This window comes from Chroicocephalus ridibundus, chromosome Z (genome assembly GCF_963924245.1).
Source record: "Chroicocephalus ridibundus chromosome Z, bChrRid1.1, whole genome shotgun sequence".
NCBI lineage: Eukaryota > Metazoa > Chordata > Aves > Charadriiformes > Laridae > Chroicocephalus > Chroicocephalus ridibundus.
In genome coordinates this window covers 54,434,649-54,455,029 of record NC_086316.1, presented here as the reverse complement: position 1 = coordinate 54,455,029, position 20,381 = coordinate 54,434,649, and the positions used below count along the sequence as shown (strand labels likewise).

Sequence of the window (20,381 nt, the reverse complement as noted above, 5' to 3'; positions counted from 1 at the left end):
AACAACAACAACAAAAAAGCAAAACTAAACAAAACAAAAAAAAGAGCCCATGGTATTTTCCTTCTTACACTATACCCATCCTAATGGTAACACTAGCATTGTATTGGTCTGAAAACATGACAAGATTTTCTTTCATAAATGCAGAGCTAAAATCCAGTGCACCTTTTTTTTTTTTATATTTGCATAACATCAAGAGCATTTTTAACTGACTTACAAAGGCACTGCACTGCAGTGAAGCAGGCATTCTACAGAGCTGAAACAGTTACTTGTGTTTCCCCTTTCACCTTCTGCACAAGTAAAATGACTCACTACATTTCAGATCACAATACAACAAGACAACAAATAACTTCTTCTTAATACTGACTAGACTTCATGTAATTCATAATACAATATTTTGTGCTCAGACCCTTCTCAACATAAGTTACTTTGACATATAATGTCAATTAACATTATAGCTGTACTTTCTCAGACTGTTATGTATCTTAATAAAGATTTCCTTTCAATTTTGCATCTTTATTAATTTTCGTAAGAGAAAAAAAGTGTTTTTTTTAAATTTTCATTTAAAATCTGGAATTCTCAACATTTCTATACCTAATCTACCTCTATTGATCTAAAACAATACAAGTTGTAAGAGATAACATATGAGCTAAACTCACGCTCCCAAGAAAATGTGAAGTGGTAAAACCATCTCTCAAAAGATCACTAAAGGAAAAATCAAGGCCTCTTAATTCAGTTCCGAGGCATATGCATTAATAAAAATTACCAAATTACATTAACTATGACCCCCATGATGCCTAATTCAATCTATACATAGAAGTGATTATATTAATGGAACGAGCAGGTATTGGAGATTTCATGCTAACCCTGTATTTATGTCAAGAATTCATACTTTATTTACTACACAACACTCAAACTCTTTTCTGACTACATGAATTACTAATTTCCTCATGAGTACTCAATACTGCCACGTGGTACCGATTCACAAGCAATAACGTATTGTACATCATATAACTATGTCATCAGCAATCACTTTATTCTTATTTTACACAACAGGAACTGAGAAAACCAGCTGGGTCTGGATCAAGTTCTGGAAGGTCTAGGCCTGAAAACGTGTATTTGCTGATGAATAAACTATACTGCAAACGTTAGCAGAGGTCAAATGTTCACGTTCAGACCTCTCCTGGACAAGGACTTACGAGCTTAGCCTGGAGTCAGGTTGCAGGTCTGGAGGAAGTTTCATTAGTTGCTGAATCCACTAAAACTTACTAGTTTAGGAATAAAAGTGGTGCAGGAAGGGAAGAATGATTTATCATTATTCTGGCTCAAGTATGGCTTTCTCTTAATCCTAATGTTATGTTCACTGCTGGGTGCAGTAAAGTCTAATACTCCAGGATAAGGATTAGCTGGGAAATGTGAAAACAGTTTGTATTTTGCGATAATCTGGGTAGGTGTCTCCAGGATAATATTAGCCTATTACCACTAAAGTCGTATACTGAAAAAGTCTCAATAATTGACTTTCTTAGCGGAACATAAAAACCACAGAGGACAAGGAAATGCAGACAAGAAGGGTAGAGGTGGAGGCAAGATAGGGTAACTGTGGAAATGTTGATGATCAATAGATTCCTGTTAATATGGAAACAGTGGTGTTTTAATGGTGATGGAACAGTGGGTAAACTAGTTAAGTCTGATGATTGATCCTGCTTGTAGCTTGGAATAAGAGCAAGGGTTGGAAGAGAGAATCTGTCCCTCTCATTTCCTCTGCAAGGTCTCCACAGGACCAAAACTTCTTCATTGAGTTATGCTTTCAATATTTTTCAGTATTTCATTTGTAGGTTGTGATCTTTTCATTTGCGTAACACTCAAAAAAGACATTTCGCTCTTATATTTTGCCATTTAGCTCTTATACTTTGATACCCAATAGGAGAAGATTATCATAAAAATCATACAGTAATGTCACTGCTTGATAAAATCAAATTCAGTGTTTTTTAAAGAAAGATTCCTCTGTATTCACATCTCTTCACAGTTCTTGTAAACAATTACTCATGTTTTTTATCCTTTCTACTTCAGCACACCTACCGTTTCAGAAACTGTTGACAAGCAGCTCTTCATTTGGACCAATCTAAAGCCTGCTTGAATTAGCAGGAAGTCTTCCATTAACATAACGGAATGTGAAAACTAACAACATGTTTCTTCTAATGAAGTTGAAATCGGTTCAAAAACAGGTTCTCAATGTACTGAAAGTCTTGCAAGAGGCCAAAATAGTGGAGAATATAAGAAATATAATACATGTTGAGTAAAGATGGATTATGAAAGCACAAAAAATCCTCAACTTTATAGTGTTTCCGAAGTGTCACAAAAGTTCTTTTTTTTCTCCCCCCTTAGGCTATTTAATTTAGCTATTTACAGATACATTCTGATATATCCATCTTTCTTTAGAATCATTTAGTGCTGTCACATGGTAGCTGGAAAGCACCACTGACAATAAATTTTAGTATGAAATATGCATTTGTATTTCTATAATGCAAATATAACTCATGTAATGGTTAAAATTTAAAAATAACATCAAATGAATGGGCCAAAATCAAGAAAAATAACTTTATACAAGTAAAAACTCCATAAAGAGTTAAAACAAATTTATCTAGCATAGCTTTCAGCAGGATATTACTAGCAGTTTAAATTAGAGGTAGTCCTCATCCTAACATCAAGTACTTTAAATTATTTATTTTGACTCAAACAACTGAAAATCTTGAATTTCATTTGAGATGGCAAATAAACCAAATATTTGGAGGGAAAAGGTTCTTAATATTTTAATATTATAGGACCATATATAAAATTTTAAAGATTATAGATTATTGAACAGATAGCAAAACTATTCTTCTGCAATCACTAACTTCACATTTCTTTTTTAGAGTATGAAGTCATTTGATAACAGGCATCTTGTAAACAGGCATTTGGAATACTACTGGGAAAACATGGCTTAATTCACTTTGTTAAAATTAAAAACTGGTAACCAAGTCACTTTATTTATTCTACATTACATTTCTTTAAACTGAAGAGTAAGTGTACTTTAATAGAGACTCTGTATCGAATGGAAATACGAATGGAAATACGACAGAAATGATGAATAATTCTGTCATAAAATCAAGCTTCAACTAAAATGGCAAAAACATTTTTGTTAAAAGAATATCTGCTGACACTAAAGAGATTTTTCAAGATTAAAATTTTGTCTCTGCACATTTACACTGCCATTTGTTTGATGATATGAACCACAGCACCTAACCAGTTGCTACTAATGAACATCATAATCACTATAATCAAACAAACAAAGCAACCACAAATTAGGAAAGAATTACACTACCATTTAGGAAGTACTACTATGTTCTAAATGAGTAATTATATTTGGAGATTGTAAATGAACTTGAGGTTGCCCTGAAAGGGCGATTTTTTGGATTACTGTGCCTGTAAAATCACCATTTGATCTTCTGGATGTTACAGAACTATTTGCCACAGGCCTTAATTTTACCAACTGTATTCAATCTACAGCCTGCTTCATGCGGTCCATCTCATTGCTAAAAGGAAAAGGAAGAATCTGTTTTACTAATGCTCCAGTCCTATTTTTTTCTATACGCTAATTTATTTCAAAGGAATACTTTGCCAACTGATGTCAGCAGGAAAAAAAAAAAAAAAAAAAAAGAACAAAAAAAGCAATATTCACTTAGCCCAAATCATCAAAGAATTATCATATAAATGCATTCATCTATTCTGACTTTTTCATCATGACATTACAATAGATGTACAATATAATACTGGCATAAACCCAAAATAACAACTTGCTGTAGGTGTGCAGTTTGGGCTTAGAAACTTATAGTTATTTCAACTGAAAAATGAGATGTCATACTAATTGACTCCTAAATATATTTTTTCTATTGGCAAGTTATGTAGTATTGTCAACAATGGATACTGGAGCAAAAGGTGTTTATGGTTTATACCTCAGGCTGGTGCCACACTGCTTCTAAAGGAGTTTTTCTGTTCTAAAGAAAAGAAAAGAAGCTTGTTATGTTTCAGAACGTTCTTTTCCCATAGCTACTTTATAACCTCACTGCCACTTAATGGAAAAGTGCTTTTACTGAAGGATTATTTTAGGAAGGCAGATGGTGGAAATAGGAAAGAAAGTGGGTAAAAAGGGAACAACGTAATTATCACCAAATACAGTCTCATAGATTTGTTCTCTTACATTCATGAAATTCAACCACACAGAAAGGTGTAGTCAGTGAGCAAAACAACCGAAGATTTAATGTTGTAAGAGGATCTATTTCAGATATGCCAATGTTTGTTTTATTATCAGTTCTAATCTGCTAATTTGTTATGACAGGTGTAAGTCACTAGCTAAGACATCCTTCTTAAAACAACAGTTGCGGGCTTTTACTGTTCATGAGGAATATCAAGGTTATTGTCCAGCTCAAATAGAAAAAGAGAGCTTCCATCAACAGACGTCAAAACAGATAAGCACAGATTTGACATGCACTTGTAGAACTATCACCTGCTATCAGTGCTGCAATGACAGCTTTATGGTGAGAATGTCAACAAATTTAATCATGCTCTGCACTCCAAATATGGCTCAATTGAATATGATAAACATATGTCTTTCTGCCACACAGTCGGTGTTTACTGCTGTAATTTTATTTTTATAATGATATGACTAATAAGTGTGTGGATTCTTTTCTTTCTGCATAGGTGTATCCGTATTCCAGTCAAGCACACTACCATAAAATTTTCCAGTGAAAGTATACATTTTCAATTGATGCTATAGACGTGACAGGAGAAAAGCGGATGGGAATGCACTGCAATGAGTGAGGGAGGGAAGAAAGCAGAAAGGAAGAATTATTTATATTTAAGATTATAGAGAATCACTTAGTTTGGTCTGACTGTGTTTAATCAGATCTTTCTTTTGTATGTGTTGACCACTACTTCTTGCCTGTATTTCATTTTGACAGGTTCTAGACCTCCTTGAGTATCTTGGTAACATTAGTTGCACTGAAATTATTATTGGTTCCTTCTACATTTTCTTCCAATTATCTGTACAGAGAGAGTGATACCACCACAAAGACCACAGTCATCATTTATTAGCCTTTTTAATACACTTTACAGCTTGCCCTAGGCCTATTTTTGAACAAAGAAATTTCCCCATGAAATCCCCAAAGCACAGCTAGCATAAAATATCTTTCAGGTCTTACTTTCCTTGAAGTACCAAGACTTCTCACTATTTACCACTATGATTTTTAGAAAATATCCCTAAAATAGACTTTAAAAAATAATCTTTTAAAAGCTTTTGAAAGTGTTAAATGTCTCAATTAATTTTCTCAATAAAGCAATTAAAAATCTCTTAGTTAAGTATATCAGTTTTCAAACAGAAGTTACTAAACAATGAAAATAGAGACAGATACTCAAAAGAAACAGCCACATATTCTCCCCAAGCAAATAAGCCAGTAGTTCTGAAAGGAAGAGAAATTATAAAGCCAAAATTCCTATGCTTTTCATTAGTAAAAAATTTCCTTCCTTGTGGATTGTCTGACGTCTAACAGAATTAATGCCTTTTCCTCTGCAGACATTGGTCTCTCTCCTCTACTGACACAGAACCTAAATATTTTAAGACTTGTACCCCTAAGAATAAAAATGGCTAACAGGATCAGAAGTTACTGATGTGGAATAGAGGAGGATACAGATAAAAAGAGCAATTTTGCTAGTTTCATTTAAGAAACCTGACCGAAAATTAGAAAGGCATTCCTATCATTGTACAGTGGAAGGAAACTTTTAAACCACTCAGAAAACATTTATTAAAAGTAGGGATTGAAAAAGATAGAAAGGTACTTCATTTCACAAACACACACTATTTATTTACAGGCATTGTCCTTCAAGTAAATTAGAGTACAAAAACAAGTCATTCATTATCTTTATTTACAACCAACACGGATAGGAAACATAAGAAATTACATGTATATTCATCATTATTAATTCCAATTAGCAAGATTTAGTAGTGTTTTTTTATATAATATTATGTAAAGAACTATTTGACTATCTTTGACTAGAAACTTCCCCAACATGGTACTTAGAAAACTTCATATATCTTTTCCGTTCAAAACTTCACTATTAATGGAGCTGACATTCACCCTTTAACAAAGGATATTTGTATACTAAGCCTCAGAGTTCACTAAGATCGTGAATACTAAACGAGATCTACCTCCCTCTTAATCAGAGCACTGAACTGAACTGTTCAACTTGCCGTTTAATATTTCAGGCTTTCCTAGACAATAACAAATGGATATATAACTGAAGACAAAAATCAAGAACTCAAAGTAGCTGCCAGAGACACTTTTAATACAGTACGATAGTTGGTCGAGTCCTAGTTTATTTGTTATGTTGCGGAAAATAAAGGTCTTGCTGAGTTTCCTATCATCCCTGTATAGTGGAGAATGGAATTGGTTCAGCACCACAAAGAAAAAGAAGAGCAATGCAGTCTTTTGATTGCAGAGGATAATCTATAAACACAAGGAACAAAGTTGACCCTCGATGTGATCTCTGTTCACCTCTGACAAGGGATGGCAAACTAGAGACATCGTTATAGGGTACAAAACAGCTTTTAGGAAAGGTTCCTAAAGGAAATCATTCTTCTATTCAGCCATGTTGCTATAGAAACAGAACTAATCAAGTCTGTTCACAAAGGCTTTTATGTCAGCTTCTGTTAGCAAACTCATATAAAAAGTAGAACTCAAACTAAATTAACATGACAGTCATTAAGCTATTAAGATAGGTAAAAGAAGGAAATAATTTACAAACAAATGTATCACGTCTTGCCTCTTAAATACCGAGCTTTTAAGGTGTAAATCAGCTTATTGCAAGGGTTTACTGCCCAGTTCTGCTCACTGTCTTATATTTTCATGTAATCTGAAAAGGCAAAATTTATATAGAATGCTGTCCCCAAACTCACTGGGTCACAAGCTATACATTTTTTCTTCTGTTTCTTACTCCCAACCACTAAAGCAAGGTTGTATCATATCCCATCATCTTTGTAAACTTCATTCCTTCATAATACATCTTTCATCAAAAGACTTCAGCTAAAAGGACAGACTTACTGAGGAAGTTTACATCTACTCAATCATATCTTTAAAGTATTGATTCTGCAAAAAGTTCACAGCAACTGCTACCACTACAATTAAAAGGGCACTTCATGAAAATGGATTTCCAAATTAAAACACGTCAAATTTCCCATAACTCCCCACCTAATGTACAAAAGACATTACGGGTAGCACAATCTGGATCTTGATATCTACACCAAAGATGAGTTTTGTTTTGTGGCATTTTTGGATGATGACTGAAGCTCATGCAGGACTAATACTAAATTGCAGATTTCATGTTGCTATACAGGCTACCGCACATTAAAGAAAAGAGTTTGTGAAAGACTCGCAAGAATCTCTGCCTCTTTTAAACTGCTCAAGCCATCTAGTCATCCAGTCCTAGTTTGACTCAAAATATACTATGGAACTATTTCAGTTTATATCTCTTAAAGAGCAAACTATTTTTACACTTTGCAGATACACTCCAGGATTTCCCTTTCCATTCCCTTCACGATATCCAAAATGTTATAACAGTTATAACCATGAGTAGCATACCAAAACAGAGAGACTTTAGGCACATTCAAAATTCTTTGTTGTATTTTAACAACAAAATTTTAATTAATTAATTATTTTTTGTAAATTAACTTAATTAGTTAATTTTTTGAAATGAACTTAATTTCATGTCTTTTGAGATATAAAAGATTGAGTTTCATGATCCCGGTCTGATTCAAACAAATTATGAACCTTAAGTGGATTCACACACACACACCAAATGAACTCCCTGCTCCCAGTAGATTAAGATTCTTCACATTGGGATGTTTTCTGAAAAACTTTTAAAATTACTTATTTAGTCTTTCTATTTCATTTCTGAAATGTCAAAAAAACCAAAAACAAAAACCAAAAAAACACAAACAAACAAACAAAAACCCCCCAAAACCACAAAACCAAAACAACAACAAAAAAACAGTACAAGGAAAATATTCCTGTTCTTCAGCAGTATTTATAAATACAATGAATGTCCTGGATCATTTAAAATGTAGAAAACTCTGGGATTTGCTTTGTTTCAGAAATCTTGTGGGGTTTTGTTGTTTGCTTTTTGTTTTTTTTTTCTCCCAAGGAACACCACAAAACTGAGGTTAAACAGTTATAAAGAAATTTAAAAAGTAGGTTTGATAATGTGTTGCTCTTCTCCACAAAGACTCAATTCAAGCAAAAGTCAACAGACTTCGTAATCTGTAGATAGTTTGCAATGATTTCCATGTTTATATATGAATTATATAAATTATAGTTTGCTGTTTCTGCTTTGAAACAGATTATCAAATGTGCTGTTTAAATTGTAAGGAGGATGAACGTCCTAATTCTACTGCCTCAGGGTGCTATGCAGAACATCTCAAATTCCAAACATGTTTTATATTATTACTGCTCTAGAATCCCCCAAACCCCAAGAAAGCAGTCCTGGGACCATGCCTCCTTTTCCTGTCAGCAGGATCGAGCTCAGATTCTGCAGTTTATACTAAAGCCTCAGATCTACATCTGAAACCGACAGCTTGAGCCTCGGTGACTCCCACAGTTCAGAATATTTTGCTTACCCACTCCATGACACTCTAGAAGTAAAAAGATGAGGCTTTGAATTCAAGTATATTTTTACAACTTAAAATGTATTTATCTAGTTTTATAAATAACATGGTAATTTACAAATGATATAAAAGGAATAGAGGTAGGGTCCCTTGCCCAAAAGTTTACAAAATTATAGGTAAATTAGAGCTCATACTATGATATCCTTAAACAAAAAATATCTAACCTTATGCATTCAAGATAACTCTAATCCCTAAATAAAGTCTACAAACAGATTAATTACTCGGGGCATTTCCCAGTCCCTTAGTCAATGCTCCAACAGCAGCTTTTTTTCCGGAACCCCCACTATGGGACTAGGTTTCTTCTGGAAAACAAATGGGCCTCTTTTCTTCACACAAATAGTGGTTTCCTCACAATTATTCCCTTTCCCATTCTGCTTTTCCTTGCCTTATGATTGACTTACCAACATCTTCAACCTGTAAACAGGCCAGCACTCAAAAGCTTTTCCTTTGCTATTTCAAATTCAGCCTTCTGTTGCAAAGAAATATTAAGAAACATGTTCTGATTTTGATGATGTTTGTACTTCAGATGAAACAGAAATTGTTTTATCAATTAAAATAAATTAATCTAGACCTGGACTACACTCAGTGATATTATAAATGCCTAGCTTTTCCTTCATGCCTTCATACAAATTTCCTGCTCCTGACACAAATAGAAGAGAAGAATAAAGTGGAGAAAAGCATTTTCCATCAAAACTTATATATTGCTTCTTACGAATAGTTTGCCATTAAAATTTATAATTAATTATCTTGAAGACATTTGAAACAGCTCACATTTAATTTTCAGAAGATGATTTAAGAATCATACAGAATCAAAGATACACATAAAAATACTCCTATGACAGCAATAAAGACATGCATGAGACTGGAAAGTGGAAAAGTGCCTGCAGATCAAAATTTCTGAATAGGAGAACATCTAACGGTCTCTGAGACACAGGAATAACTTGGTTGTTGTTTGGAACAGAAGGGTAAGAGTGTTCTCTAGATTATCAGCCAGTATTTGTAAATGTCTTCAATAATTTTTAAAAATACTAATAATAACGTTCAAAATGTATTATGTTTAAATATTTCAAATATGCATAACTATGCAAAGAGGAAGACCTTTTAGTGCAAGGAACATTTTCATGAAACTGCAGTCTCATTTGATGATTTTGTATACACGAGTGGCATGTGGGAAGAGAATCAGGTCTTTTTGCTTCCAAGTGTGCGTAGAAAGCAATTATTTATGGTTTGGAATTTTAGTTCTTTTCAGATTGCAGGGGGTTTGCTTCGTCAGCAAAACAGATATTTAAATTGTGTTCTTAATGTTCATCTGCTCCAGCAGCTAAGCAAGTAGCTACACTTTGTTGGAAAACACTGTCCCAACAACTCTGTTCTAATGAGCTTAATTAATCTAAAACCTCCAAGGACTGTGCTCTCTCTAGAGGTTTAGTTCTATGCTCCTTAATCACTTGCAGTAAAATCCTCCAACAAATCTGACAACTGGGTCGGATCCCTCTATGACCCACACAAACAGAATTAATCAGTTACGTTACTCTTCACTTGTTTTTATGCAGAACAAAAGCAGATGGAACGTTATTTCTCTAACCTATGTTTCATTTTGCTCCTTTTTAAAACTGTGTGCTTTGGAAACATGTTTGTCAAAAATTTAGCTGTAATAACTAAGCCAAATTTCTTTTGATATGTCAGAAATACTCCACTCAAGTATTCTATTTGCCTTTATTCAGATGCTAATGCCCAAAACCTAAACTGACTGGGTCCTATGATATTTTTGCAAAAATTACCTCCAATGATTATGTAAAAAAGCAAAAACTCTGGAATAACCTGGTATACTTGTGAAAACCTCCATAAAATGGAGAATTTTATTTCATTATTTACAGTACTGAGATAAAATATGCTCACAAATACTGTCAGTGAAACTTTCACGGAGTTTTTATGTCTTCGAACACAAAAGTCAGAGAAGCTTTCTTTTGGGGCCTTCTTCTTTATGTATTAGATTAGATAATTTTTGTTAGAAGAGGCAAAACCTGCTAGCTGACTGCCTGAATCTTCTTTTTTTTAATGCCAAATTTTTCCAAAACCTCAAGTCTTCTGTGACAATAAAGACTTCTATAACAGGTCTGGATGTAGTAGCTAACAGTTCAGATACTTGTTTAGCCTATACACTTCATAATCTAATTTATCTAAACTACATCTGACATTTACATGGATAAACAGCATGTGGCTACAAGTTTGCTCAGTCATTTCTTTGTTGTTAATGCCAGAGGTAAAGTTGGTTCACTACATTTGTTAACACTTTTTTTTGCTTGTCCTTTTCAGGCAAAAATACACCTGTAAGTGCCATGCTAAAATTTTATTATTTGGGTGGCAAAGATTGTACTGAAAAAAATAAAGTGTAGCGATGAAGTCTCTTCCTTATAGAGGTTTCCCCATCTTCAGGACTGTCAACTCTACAAGCATACACAGAAGACCACCTGCATCAGACACCAGAAGAAAACATTTGCAAAACAGTACATTGATAAAATACTGTCACATACACAAACCGCCTCCTCTCTGACCCTTTGCTCCTGGGTATACTCAGAGTTATCAACTAATCCAAGTTTTGAATGACTGTTCTGAATCTCAGAGGCAATGTTTCTTTTACAAAACTATGTCATAATGTATGTTTCTTTTACCAGTTTCTTTTACTAAACTATGTTTAGTTCCATTTGCTGGAAAGCTCTTTTTTTTTCTTTATCATTAATAAAGCAGAAGAACCATGTTATGTTTTTGTAGTTAGAGTAAAATTTACCCCAAAACATGTCAATGGTAAAATAGCTGTTGCTTGGATGGTCAAATTGACCCATTTTGTCTCTCTTTCTCCGACAAAAATGTCTTTATTCCCTTGACCTACTGACTGCAGGGACAATCATGAGAATAATGACATATCTGTGAAAATCAATTGTGCAGTTGGAGGAGAACTAAGCCAGCATTTCCTGCTTCTGTTTCTGAAGAACATTGACAAGCAGCAGGAAAGATGGAAGCTCAGCTTTTAAGTCAAACAAGGTCAGATATACCAGTGCAAAACAGAAAGAAGTTTTACTAGGATTAAGTATATGTGTCTGAATCATAGCAAAACTTTTGTCATCTCCCCTGGGACCACTGTTCTAAATTTGACATCTCCTGCTCTCCAAAAATAATGTCTCAATTCAAGGTTACATTCATTCATTATTGTACGGGGTCTGCCTGGAATAGAGAGATAGAATTAGTCTTCTTCGTAGCAGACCTGTGACTGAAACAGTGTTCATAACACACTGGTGGTTTGGCTGTTGCCAAGACACACTTACCCAGCATCAAGACTTTCTCTTTTCCCCACTCTGCCCTCCAGCAAGTAGGCCAGGATGGCCAAGAAGATGGGAGAGAACACAGCAAGGACAGCTAACCCCAACTGACTAAAGGGATACTCCATGCCATTATAATGTTATGCTCAGCAATAAAATTATGGGGAAGTAGCCCTTACTCAAAGACTGGCCGGGCATCAGTAGACTTGCAGAAGGTAGTGAGTGATTGCTTTTGCATCACTTGTTTTGTTTTCTTCTTCCTTTTCCCTTCACTTATTAAAATGTCTTTATTTTTGCACACGACTTTTCTCACTTTCACTCTTGCTATTCTCTCCCCCAGATCACTGGAGAGGTAAAGGAGTGAGAGAGCGGCTGCTTGATGTTAGCTGCTGGCCAGGGTCAACTGTCAGCCCACTTCCATTATAAAGTCCAAAAAAACTTCAGGGGGGAAGAGAATGGGACAGACACACACAAACAAACAAAAACCAAACAAAACCAACCAAACCAACCAAAACCGTACACGCTCCATAAACTGAAAAATCTACCACTGTAAAATGTTATTTTTGAATCAGCATTTATTGAAGACAAGAGTTTTTCTGTGAAAGCTCAAAGAAGTAACTCAAGGTAGAAGTAAATATTCTTTTACACACAAAAAAAGTAAATTAGGGGAACTAACATTTTGGAAATGACAGGCTCTAGATCCCATTTAGCTGAATATGACAATGAATACATCAGAACATACATGATGAGCCTAGCAGTAAGTTAGGTGTGGTAGAAATGAAGATCCTTACGGAGTCTGCTGTCTAGTACCACGCAAGATCACATCAATATAAGTATACAACTGCATTGTAATGCAAATACTGCTTACATCTTCTTTCTTCCATGAGAGAAAATAAAAGACCTGGAGCTAAATTATCTATAATGATGCATTTCATCAACACAATTGGACTTTGTTACTGACAGTGAGACTGTGTGAGTGAATTGTGAGGATGGACACTTCAGCAAAAGCACTGCTGTTTCAAAGGAACAAGAAGAAAAATTCTGTTCATAAGGTCTTTGTATATACAAAGGGTTTCTACAAAAAGAAAATGAAAGCAAAGATTTAATCAAAATTTAAAGCAATATGATGATGTGGAAGCATTAAGCATCTTCTGTGAGTTCTCTATCGCAAAAAGAGATGAGGAAAAAAAGAAAATACCTTGATTATAATATATATTATTTCTATTCCCAAAGCTATTATCATTTGTTCACATCACAAATCAACTTTCAGGAAGAGTTATACTCCCTTCCAAACCAAATGATAAATGTAACCCCATTTCTGAAAACTCTTCTCTGAGTGAAGACCCTATGCCAACAGCCAGTGCTTTAGAGTACATAATGCTTTTCCTGCGTATTTCTATGATCCAAGACATCATATCAACCAATACGCTTGAAAGCAACACCATGTGTACTACGGAATGAAATGTATGACAAGATGCAGAGGCTAAAAATGACTTTCAAATCCCAGCTAGATCACAAATATTTTAGTTCTCAAGTCAATCCAAAACCAAAGATGCCCTTGATTGCAAACTGGAAGGTAAAAGAAGCACTTGAAATTAAACTGTAAGTATTTTAAAAAAAACCACATTGTAATAAGAGATAAACTCTCCCAATTGTGTTGGACCACAGAACAAAGAACAGGGAAATTTATTTCATATATGCTGAAGCAATAGTTAATAATTCAAACTGATTGTGAAGAGCTGACAGAAAATGCCATATACATGCTTATCATGAACCGTGTGGAAGTGTGAATATTTCAATGAACCACCAGAAAATAGACGATAAATAGCATTTGGAAAGGAACATAAGAAACCACTCTAATTACTATAAAACAACAAAATACTTTAATGCAATTTCTAAAGCATCTTGTAAAAATGAAAACTCTTTAAACAGCTGATAGAGATGGAACAAGTTGCTTTTTAATGAAAAAGAACAGTGTAAAGCTGCTCCTTCAGAATTAATGCACTGAGTGCAATCACATTTCCAAAGAAACTAAGAAATGTATTATTTTATTATTTAAAATGAAAAAAAAGTCTTCCTTATTTATCTGTGATTCCAAAAGGGGAAAGAAATATGTCACCAATTAACGACTAACAAACATGTTTCAGGTTCTGTCCATTGCCTCTGCTCCTGTCACTGGGCACCACTGAAAAGAGCCTGGCACCATAATTTTTGTAACCCTCTCTTCAGGTATTAATATACATTGGTGAGATCCTCCTGAGCCTTCTCTTCTCCAGGCTAAACAGTCCCAGCTCTCTCAGCCTTTTCTTATAGGAGAGATGGTTCAGCCTTTTTACCATCTCAGTAGCCCTTTGCTGGATTCTCTCTCCAGTATGTCCATGTCTCTTTTGTACTGAGGAGCCCAGAACTGGACAGAGTACTGCAGGTATGGCCTCACCAGTGCTGAGTAGATGGTAAGGATCACGTCCCTTCACCTGCTGGCAGCACTTATCCTAATGCAGCTCAGAATACTGTTAGCCTTCTTTGCAGCAAGAGTACATTGCTGGCTATGTTCATCTTGGTGTCCACTAGGTCCCCCGGGCCTTCTCAGCAAAGCTGTTTTCCAGCCAGTCAGCCTCCAGCATGTAACGGTACATGGAGTTATTCTTCCCCTGGTACCAGACTCTGCAATTTCCTTTTTTTGAACTACATGAGGCTCTTGTTGGCCCTTTTCTCCCACCTGTGGAAGTGCCTCTGAATGTCAGCACAACCCTCTGGAATATCAGTCGCTCCTCCCAGTTTTGTACCATCAGCAAACTTGCTGAGGACACACTCTGACCCAACATCCACATCATTAATGAAGATGTTAAATAGGACTGGACCAACTGGCCTCCAACTAGACTTTATGCCACCAGTTATTACCCTCTGACCCCGGCCATTTAAACAGCTCGTCAAGCCCATGCTTCTTCAGCTTCTCTACAACAATCTTTTGGGAGACAGTGTCAAAAGCCTTCCTGCAGTCAAGGCAGACTATATGCCCTGCTCTCCCTTCATCTACCAAGCTTGTAATTTCATGGTAGAAAGCTATCAGATTGGTCAAGCATGACTTCCCCTTGGTGAATCCATGCTGACTACTTCCGATCACGTTTTAGTTGTTCACATGCCTGGAAATGGTTCCCTGGATTAGTTGCTCCTCCACCTTCCCAGGGATCAAGGTGAGGTCTGAGTGTCCTGTAGTTCCCTGGGTCCTCCTTCCTGCCCTTTCTGACGATAGGAATGACAGTTGCATTCTTCCAGTCTTCAGGCACTTTTCTTAATCACTGTGCTCATTCAGAAACTATTAGGAGTAACCTATCAATGACATCAGCCAGCTCCCTCAGCACTTGCGGATACAACAAGGCCCACGGACTCAAGGGTGTCTTCCTTATTCCAGCCTTTCCACCTGATCTCTGGGGCGTGGAATTCCTGAAGACTGGTCTTACCAGTAAACACTAAGGCATTCAGTACCTCAACCTTTTCTATGCTTTTTGTCACCAGTGTCCCTTCCTCATTCAGCAGCAGGCCCACATTTCCCCTAGTCATCCTTTTGTCCCTTGTGTACGTATAGAAGTCCTTCTTGTTGCTCTTGACATCCCTCACCAGATTCAATTCCAGATGGGTTTTGGCTTTCCTAACTGTGTCTCTGCATGCTTAACAGTGTCCCTGTATTCCTCCCAGGCTACCTATCCTTGCCTACACTTTCTGTACACTTCTTGGTTATGCTCGAGTTTTGCCAGAAACTCCTTGTTTATCCATGCAGGCCCATCTGATCTCAGAATTGAGATCAGTTTCAGAGTTTTGACCATAAAACCTTCATGTGAATCATTCATGAATGGTTGTGTTTGTTTGTTTGTTGTTAATGAAATTCTAAAACAATATGGGTAAGTGTTACACTTGACATTTATCAAAGCCACCCTCCTCTTCTTCAGGAAAGATAGCACAAGCAACAGTTCATAAAGCTTCAGACTTTTAGCTACTACATGCTGTGTTAAAATGCATTTGTCTTCCTGACAAAGAGCTGGTAGTTTGTGGGGTTTTTTTAAGCGTATGGCCATATGGCATTTTCTTCCTGATTTTTATACTTGCATTTTTAAGTTTATAAAACTTGACCCAAGAATCTGATCAGTCCTCCACCAAGATATGTTACTTCATTCATTTTATACTTAGTTATAGAAAAAAAGTAAGATGTGGTTGTCATCTTCCAGCTTGGTTGCAAGATGCATAATGGCTTATTTTAAAGTGTATTAGCACAATCGGGGAAAGCTGTCAGCAGTAAAGGTAATGTGGGGTAAAATTTCTTCTCATTTACTGCTAAAAACTTTCACATTAATTATGTATTTTTAACTGATACAGCACTGGTTGACATTAGCAAAGCACCAGTTGTCTGTGAACATATAGAAGCTTTACAGGGACACTCATTGTTCATAATGTATCACAATTTAGATGAATAGAAATGTAAGTAGACAAGGGTGTTTCAATATTTACCAGATCTTCTACCAATCAGTCTGTCATATCTATGTTCTACGTGTAAAGTTTAATCTGCTTTTACCTAGCAAGACAAACAAATACTGCCTAGCTCCTGAATCTTTCTACTCATTTATTTATAGGATGAAGAAAATGCTAAACTATTCCTTTCTACTTGAAAAACTACCATGTTTATTCTTATTCTAGATTTACTGTACTATTATAAAAATATGGCTGGACAGCTAGCACGTTTTTATCTCACTATAATCATGTGGAGCTTTGCCTAAGAGACTACAGTCTGAATTTTCATCTTCAATTTCTGGTTGAGTTGTTACAAATCATTAGTTTTAAGGCTTCAGAAACAACCCTTGCAGAACAGAAAATGCCACGTCTAAGAAGGAGACAGATCTCTTGCCTAGATTCATATTTGAAATAGAGACTGCATGCATACCAGCAGAGGAAATTGCTGAGAACTGATTTACTTCTCTTTAATTAAGAGTTTTGATGAACAATAGCAATCATTTATTTTTAAGACTATTATCGTACTTTTTAAAAATACACTATTTTAAAAAGAAACTAACGTAATACTTAAGTATTAGAATAAAATGTATAAAATTTTATTCTGACTTCTTTATAATACAAGAAAATGTAACTTACACTCTGTATTAGTAACACTATGAGAACAAACTGTATAAACAAGTGGAAATCTGAAAATTCAAAACTATAATCTCCCACTTTGAGTTCAAATTATCTATTTGCATTCAAAAAAAAAAGGAGTGTATTCCCATCACTCATCTCTACTGCTCTCTCTTCATTATTCTGTGGAATCTTGTGCAGTATTTGTATGAGTAATTGCTGACTACATTTGATGTCTTTCACCAGGAGTACAAGCCCAGTTATTTCTTAAAACCATGAAACAATATAAAAAACAAATTTCAAAATTATTTCAATAGCAATGATTGATTCTTTTGTTATAATATAGTGCAAATTTGCAATTCAGTTCCTTTTCACAAAAACAACAAGTTTTCAAACTGAACTTACTAAAAACACATCCTAGCTTTATAAAACCAGGGTACACTTCTTAAATAGCTTATGATACTTTGATCACTGGAAGGTTTAGTATAATAATGTTCATTCAAAGGAAACCCAAAAGTGCTCTTGTATAAAAGATGTTTTTACCACAGTAATTCAGCATTGTGCTCTATCACATTTTGCAGTACGTAGTAAAGTTGCAGCCCTTTAACTGAGTCAAACTTTAATACAAAAGATTATGAGCTAGACCCTTTCAGACAGCACTTCAAAAGAGAGCAGTTAATGTATAACCTGAATCCTGATGAATACAAAAAATGAAGATGTTCACTGAGTCTCTGATAAACAGCACATGAGAGAACCGAGGTGGCACAGCTCCATATTTAGTCTCTTTAGTAATAATGTAAGAGATCAAAATCTCATTCCTGAGAATCATCACATTGTTATCCTAACACTGTCATCAGGAAAAGCACCCATATTTTATGTTCTCTGCTATAAGACTTCTATTATTTCTGAATAATTTTAAATACTTAATTCTAATTAATTAAATTCTTAATACATTTTAAATTCTTGTTCATGATATTAAAACATAATTAACTTATAAGGCAAACAAAATATAATTACTGTGATGAAAGTACAAATAATTATAAATAAAAAGGATCTGCTTGTTTGTGTAACCACATTATGAAGTCTTAGGCAACTTCTTCAGGTCTTACTCAGAAACCTCTAACTATTTAAAACATTCAGACTCACACAGTCATTCTCAAAATCCACTAACAAAGGAGACCTTATGACATTATATTTTTAAAGTAACATCATGGAGGAAAAAATAACCCAGAAGATGTCTGTATCACTGAATTTCTGCAGCTGGCCACAAGTATCAATGACAGGGCACTAAGGAAACCTCCCAGCCCACTGTTTCTTTCACTTCTATTTTAGATTTGAAGAACCTACTCACTAGCATTTAGCTTCTGTAACCTTAACCAGCATAAGAAATTTCAAAAATTATACCAAAACTAAATTGTCATGATATATAAAGAAAATACTTCCCCACTGTTAGAAGGGTACATAATCTGTTACACAATTTCAGTATCTTAAATAAGAATTAGAAGAGCGAATGAGAACCTTCATGTGCTTACATATACATATTTACATGTGCAGGGGAGGAAGTAAGGAAAGGTAAAATACACTCAGTTTTCTTGAAATTCTGCTAGCAACAGCAGATGTTGGGTACATGGTATCACCTTAGAAAAGCCTAAAATGCCATCATAAATCCTTCTATAGCTTCCACAGAAATTGCCCTTGAAGTGCCTCAGAATACCAGGGAACAGAAAACAACAGGACTTTCTATGGAATAAACAATTAAAAAAACCCCAATCAAACAAACAAAACAAAACAGTCCTCTGCTATCAAACGATATAACAATATATGAAGGCTGAATATTAGCTCCATTCTGTCTGTAATTAGATATCTCCCTTACTCTTGTCTCTTTCCCCTCAGCAATACATTCCAATGTAAAACAAAAATATTTACCTACATCTGGCAAACAATTCAAATAATCTACAATGAACATAAACACGCCTAGTACTTTAGTGTATGCTTTTACAGTTAGCTGAAATATTAGTTGTTTGAGGCTTCTCAGGGAATCAATGATTACTAGAGTAACTCCTTGGGGGAAAGGACTAACCATAAGGGTATGTGCTCAAAGGCCCACAGTAAATTCAACTTATCACATGGTTCCACAATCTTCTGCTACATGGATATCACATATACGTGTTATTGTAGATGACACTTACTGTCCACACAACATCTTTGAACAATTCACATGCTTTTTGTCCACAAGCATCTCTCATGGGACACGTTCTAATGTTGCAAGTCCTTGAGCAGTTTTAAGTATTGAACATTTAAATAAGGAAATGCACAACCTGCTTTGTCATTGACCTCATACTACTACTGTGGAACTTACTAAAATTATAGTTCCTTGATACTTCAGATAGGGAACAGATGGGAATTTTGTTATTAAAAAAAAACATCAGGCATGCAAAGTCAAAAAAATTGCTAGAAAAAGAACACAGGTAGGTTCCCAGCTTTCAAAAAACATGGACATCACCCATGTCTCACCCATATTAGACTCAAAAGGTCACATTACACACTGTTACTTTTATGCTAATATTATATTGGGAACCTAACTTGCATATTGCATCAAGAGTATAATCCCAACCAAGTTGCTCTAAAGCTTCCTAAAATACAATTTAAAAGAGCTTCAGTATGTTTACACAAATTTTAGGAAATTATTTTTATTAGACCTGTGCTGGCTTGTTTTGCATACACTTAATTGACTTTCTCTGTGGAATCTTCAAACAAAACAAATATTTAAGAACATGCTTCTGCACAGGAGAAAAATGCCACTAACTCTAAAGCAAGATTGTAATTTAAGGTAATAAAATCTAGAAGTTGAGCTAGGAATGGCCTTGCACCCTCCCCTTTTCTTGTTTCGTTTTTTTTTTCTTTATTTAATTTTCTCTTTTATACAAAATAATATCCAATTACTTTTATTATATTTAAGCATCGCTGGGATAGACTATAAGAGCTTTTCTGGGAGTGTTCTTACATCTTAGAAGGCAAAAGCTCAGACACTTGCTAGAATTCCTGCAACTACCGTGAAAATAATTTATTATACATTGTACTGTTCTCAAGCAACAACTTAAATCTGCAGGTCTCATTTACTTCAAAGGCACCCCCATTTGAATTGTATCTCCACTGTACAGATGACGAAACTGAAGCATTGAAAGAAGAAAATGGTC

The 20,381-nt window shown here is 35.1% G+C and overlaps 1 protein-coding gene across 50 annotated transcripts in view; it reads right to left on the bottom strand.

The window, feature by feature from the left end:
* The window catches only part of PTPRD (protein tyrosine phosphatase receptor type D), a 1,281,778-nt gene that overhangs the window by 325,140 nt on the left and 936,257 nt on the right, over nt 1–20,381 (bottom strand). Inside the window, exon 1 of one of the 50 annotated variants that reach the window (XM_063321196.1) lies at nt 3,990–4,011. The exons of the other annotated variants lie outside the window; for them this stretch is intronic. The gene's annotated coding sequence lies outside the window, so the exon portion shown is untranslated. Of the gene's footprint in view, nt 1–3,989; nt 4,012–20,381 lie in introns of those variants that run through there. 50 annotated transcript variants of the gene reach the window in all.